Source organism: Silene latifolia, chromosome 9 (assembly GCF_048544455.1).
Source record: "Silene latifolia isolate original U9 population chromosome 9, ASM4854445v1, whole genome shotgun sequence".
Classification (NCBI taxonomy): Eukaryota; Viridiplantae; Streptophyta; class Magnoliopsida; order Caryophyllales; family Caryophyllaceae; genus Silene; species Silene latifolia.
In genome coordinates, this window is record NC_133534.1 from 102281637 (window position 1) to 102287969 (window position 6333).

The window sequence follows — 6333 nt, forward strand, 5'->3', positions numbered from 1 at the left end:
TAGAAATGAAGAAAGGTCGTCCCCTCTCTACCATGCACAAAAGTGGATTCGATGGAAAATGGATCAATAGATTTTTGAGTTTCATGTGGGAGTTTGATTTTGTTGTTGTTATTCCCCCCAATTTGTTGTGGCATTTGACATTTAAGAACACTTTCTTTTTGCCATTTCTTTTGATGTTTGACATTTCAATACTTGACAGCTTTCAACTTTTTGCATTTTCTTTTGAACATTTTCAAAGCTACCCCAATTAGTAACGAGGGTGCATTATATTTGAAGCATAGGAGTTTTTATTTTTGTTACTCCTCTTTTCTTTTGATACAATTGCAAACTTTTTGACTTTCATTTCAATGCTTGAACTCAAATTTGAACAATTTTTGTGCCCATTCCCTTTTGTTGACAAAATGTGGTATAATGTGGGAGATGGTTGCATGGTTTCAAGGGTCACCTTGGAATAAACGGTAGCCAATGAGTTATCACACCACAAGGTACTCTTGACTAGGCCTTAATCCATGGGTCAAAGGATACTAGCATGACACATCCTAGGGTATTTTACAAGCATTCTAATGAGCAAAGTCTCAAGAAGAAAAAGTATCTACAAGGGCCTTATATACACTTGTCAAGTTTCCCAAATAGATGCTTTCACAAAATTTTCCTAAATGCAATTACATGCCGTGATGCAACTATCATATATACAACCTAATGCAAATGCTTCTACCAACTAGTATGCCAAATAATCTAAATGCAATTCCTATAATCACATTGGTGTATACCGCATCAACAAAATAAAGCCACATAGTCATTAACATAAAGTGGAAAAAGGAGATTGGAAAGATCATACCATGCGGTCTTCACGATCCTCATGTCTCGGATGTGGCGTAGTCGATCAATGTGAAAGAGGATAGACAAACAAACAAACAAATATATACAATATATACAATACTACACTATAAAGGAATGAACATGTTTTTGATTTTTTCAATTCAAATTTTTAGGGTTTTTTGATTTTGTGGAACAAAAGAACATATTTTTGTATTTTTCAAAATTTTTCAATTTTTATCATTTTTTTGATTTAAAGGTCGAGTTAGAATTCCCCATCCTCACACTAGTATCGGCATTGTCCTCAATGGCCAATACGATGGGAAATTATGCAAGCTATATGAGAATGCATGAATTCTACACTAAATGCAAACTATATGACATGTATAAACAAGTGAATGCATTCTAAACTATATTATATGATGCATGAATTTTTGTTTGGTTGGAGAGCATAATTTGAATTAACTAACATTTCTTGTGCTTGAACTTCTCCAAACCAAATATGACACTATTGCTAGTGTAGAAATTGGGGGAGTTCATGCACAAGTATGCTATGCATGAGACTAAATTGTCATTTTGGATTGTACAAGGTGGGAACAATATAAGACACCTCAATGAGACCGAGGTGGGAGTCCTCTAGGTGTTGTTAGGACTCAAAACCAATGATCAAGATTAAAATAATTGAAAACAAGAGAAATGAACAAAGCTAAAGGAGGTGTAGCAGACTCACAATGGATATGTGGCATCCTTCAAAGAGCTTGCTAATCCTCAATTATCGCTCACGGCGACATCTCATCACTTCCATCGTCATCATCAACATCCTCACTATCATTATCGTCATCTACCTCCATGGACCCGGAGGTTTCACCATCATCTTCATCATTTGAGCTTTCAATTTCTTCTTCCTCATCTTCCTCTTCTTCTTCTTCTTCTTCCCCACTCTCAACAACAATCTCCTTCCCTTTGGTAACCTCACCACCCATGCTAGCATCTCTAGGAGCATTAGGAAAGAACACTTCCATATCCGCCCAACTAGGCAAAGGACATGATGGATCAAGGAGTCCTTGCCTAGGTAAGTGTAGGAGGGGCGGATATTGGGCCTAGTAAGCATTGACCCGGTCCTCATAAGCTTCCTTATGCATGTGTTGCATCAATTGAGTCAAATAATCGTTACCTACCTCAACATCTTTGGGTCAGAATTCTTGGTAGGTCAACGGGTAGGGTGGAGTCACAATGGAGGAGGAGGAGGGCTCGACAATAGTTTCCCTATGTTGTTGCATAATCAACTCGGCTTCATCGGAGAGTGGAAGTGTAATACCTGCCCTTTTAAGGATCCGTTGACCGACGTTGACCGACCTTTGGGGGGCAGATGATGGCCTTTAGGAATGCGTGTCAGGGATATCTGGCGGCTTGTTAGAGTATGAGGATGAGTGGCACTCGATAGAGTAGAGGTTACTCGATCGAGTAACTTGGGTACTCGATCGAGTAGGGACCACTCGATCGAGTAGGTTAGTTACTCGATCGAGTAGCGTCTTTCCAGCGAGGGTTTATAATCGTGTTTCTTCAAAACCGCAAAATTATTTCTGCCTCCTTCTTTCAGACCTAGATGTCGTCTCCCTCCTTTCCCTTCACCAAATACCTTCCATGGGAGCCTTTGAGGATGCTGCTACCTTGAGGATGGGTTACTTGAGTCGGGTAGCGGTTGTAACGCCGATGTGAGATGCGTAGGTATGTCATCGTCATCATCTTGTCTTTGTTGTTTCTTGTAGGGTTGTGTTTGGTAGTGATAGGCTTGTTTACTATTTGTATAGGGATTGCTTGCTTGGTTGATGTCGTACGGTTGATCGAGGAATCGCTGCTTTTGGTTAAAGGTAGGTTTGCCTACTCAGTTTCTGTTGGTTGTCTAGTGTGTCGGTTGTCGTATTGTTATTGTGACCGTGTGGCTATATGTGATAATCGGTTGGTGTACGCTTATTTGTTAATTGTTGTTCTATTGCAGCTGTCTGTGATTGATTGTCTCTGGTTCTCGAGGTGCGTCCTCGACTGAGTGGAGTCACTTGCGGGAGTGGCTTCACGCCCTAGTTTCGCCCTCCGTGAACCCGCCATGGGAGGGGATGTGCACATTAATGGGACAGGATTTTCGCTCGGTATGATGAGTGGGGCTTAGGTGGGAACTGCCGCGGCCCCCCACTGGCAGGGCTGGTCCAATGGACAGTCGGTGACGGAGATTGGTTGGAGTGGTTGTGACTGTGTATGTGTGTTTGGTTGTGTTTGTAATATGTTGGTACCGTTTGTTGTGTCATACCTCAGTTACTGACCTTGTGTGGTTGTCTTGTTTGTTTTGTTGTGTCTGCCGTGATCCCTTATGGTGAGCAGTCTGTTTCAAAGAGTTTTCTTGGGATGGTAGCTGGAGTCCTGGCAGGGATGAGTCTTCACGAGTAATGACAGTAGTAGTATATAGTTTCACGAGTTATATCTTTCTTTCGTAGTTTGGGTTGTATCACTTGTAAATTAACTTTAAATGTTCTTTATCGACTTTTGACGATTACTTACCTTGGGCAACCAAGATGGTGATGCTCTTATATGCTAGGGAAGGTCTTGTTAAGGCTCCTTGGTATATGGGGGTGTCACAGGAAGAAGATAACTCGGGCTTCGGAAATTGAGTCGGCAAATCTTGTTTGGTATAATGAAGGACTTAGCATCTTTGGTGAGCCACTCAAATTTGTTGTCAAGATTATCATTCTTGATCCAATTAAATTTGTTGATCATAGTGGCTAAATCAATAAGGTTGCCACCTCTAACCGGTTTGTAAGTCTTTTCCTTGTTAAACTCCAGGTTGAAGTGTTTTGCTAACCATGTAACCAAGTCTCCATTAACGATAAAAGCCGCTCCTTCTTTACCATGGTCAATTGTAAGCCACCATTCGATTAGGAGTTGGAGGATGTTGTATTCTTTGGTGAACTTCTTATTGACATTCATGGTTGATTCCAAGTAGACAAAGTCGAGTTCGGTAAAATGATTAGTACCCTTTCTTACGATCAAAGTGTTCCCAACAACCTTATGCCATACTCTTATACCCGGATGGTGGACATAAAGGGCCCGACACTCATGATAAGACTCAAATTTTCTTCCAGTGATTGCTTTCCATAATGGTGCGGGATCATATTTCAAAGGTTTCTTATCATAATGGGAATGCTCTTCAAGACCAAACACTTTCCCGAACTCTTCCAAAGTCATCTTTGTATCCTTATTTTCTAGGCGGAATTCAACACTTTTCAAGTTCAAGACATTAGTTACCTTCAATGAGCTTATAAACTCCATAGTAAGGGAGGGGTAAGTCAATTCTTGCATCTCGAAGATGGTAAGCAATTTCATAGACTCGAAAAAGTTTTTGGTCGTCTCAAGAACACCCAATTTGGCTAAAGCATCTTGACAAATAAACTTGGTGGGCAAAATTGTTTTCTTAGCAAGAGATATAAAAGCTTTCTTATGAGAATCAGTTGTGAAAGTTACCTCCCGATATTCTTGTAATTGCTCAATAACCGGAATAGGAGTAGTAGCTTCCACCATAGGAGTAGGAACCTCTTGAATTTCCACTCTTGCTTGTTGTACCACCATAGCCTTTGAGGCTTGAAGAGCTTGTTGCCTCTTTGAAAGATTTGATTTTGTGGGTGCCTTGTTTCCACCTTTAGTCCTTGCCATTGTTCTTCTCCTTGTTAAGAATGTATCAACAACCAAAGTTTTGCTTGAATGAGTCTAGTATCCTCAAGCTTTAATGAATCCCTAACCGATTTGGGGTTTTCGAATTTTGCCTTGAAACCCTAGAAAATCGATTCAATTTTGGAGGATTTTGATGTTTTGTTGGCTTTTTGTTGATGAAGGAGTAATTTGATTGTGTTTTGAGGAAGTTTGGATTTGATTTGGGTGAATTTGGTTGAGGAAATTATATTTTATGGATGAGGGGATTGAGGGTTTTGAATGTGTGTTTGTGTTTTGAAAGAATGAAATGAATTGGGGAAAAGGGGTTTTAATTCCCGTGTTTTGGCTTCAGCAGCAGAAGACGAGCGGATTCCTCAAGAGACGCTCGGATTGTTAAACAGCAGGCTCAGGAATTTCTAGCCCATGCTGAGACGCGCGGATTCTTCAGGAGACGAGCGTCTTTCAGCAGAAGACGAGCGGATTCCCTTGAAGACGCTCGGATTGTAAGACAATGTGAAACTTTAATTTTCGAAACAGTCAAGACGCGCATATTTCCACTCAGACGAGCGTCTTCAGACTGAGACGAGCGTCTTCACCTTGGGACGCTCGGATTCATAGTCAGTATGGATTCTTCGATTCCCATGTCTCCCAAGACGAGTGGCTAGAAGCCAGGACGCTTGGATTATGCCCAAGACGAGCGGGTTCCCTCTGGGACGCTGTGGACATGGCCCACCTGCAGGCCCGGTTCGATCTGCGGGCGTGCAACGGTCTTTTGAAAGCCACGCTCGGCGGCGTAAAAATGCTTTCGACCGGATCGTTTTAGATCGGTCGGTTTCGTCTCGCTAAGGGTCTCGAAATGATTAGAGATGTTCGGAGTCGCCACCAAGCATTTTTGGGATGCTTGGAACCCGTTCGAAATCCACTTTATACCTCGGTCAAATCGAAGCACAAAGCAGCGTTTGACATAGGTACTAAAGATAAGGAATCATCCCTCTTTAGCATCCTATCTCTAGAATGACTCTCGTACGCCTAGATAAGGTTGTCCATTATCCAAAGTTTCTGAGTAAGAGGTGAAGGTACGTATTGGGAAGCCCTTTAATCAGACACCCATTCCCGCCCGCGGTAGCGGCCTCTACTGATCGATCTTGGTTGGTTGAATGCAAAAGTTGATAAAACGGTTTAAATGCATGAATGCGCATCCAATAATTTAAACCTAACATGTGAGAGCTTTCTAAGTCGGTTGATTTAATCAAAATATCAAGTATAAGATGTCGAGTTGGATTTATGGTTGATTTGCATGCAAGACGGGAATTAAACATCCATTTACCGTATTAGGTTTATGGTGCATAACGTGATCCATTTGTCTTATAAAGCATTTTGCAAATATGATTTTGAATGAGCAAATAGTCATCTGATCCGTCCTATATCCGGGCTAACCGGAGTCGGGATCGTCCTGGACTAATGCTGGAAGGGGAACAGACCCTGCATCAGGCAGCCATATGAGGCGCAAGCCTGTTGGCGATGTAAAGGGGCCTCTCCTGATTTTGAAAATGAGAATTGAAAGGCCTGTTTTAGGCGCAGGTCAACCTACGATGATATGCCGTGTTCTGACCTTTTGAAAAAACGTTTGTAAAACGTATTGAAACATGGGTATTTGACCCGATTTGTTGATTTGATGAACGAGATTCGAATAATCATCATTATTTTGATAATATTCGGTGTCGGGTTCGACTTTGACAAACTTGGCATGAATAGTTTTGAAAATAATTATGAATTAATTGTTTTAAGTTCATTTGGATATAATTAGTCGATATTCAT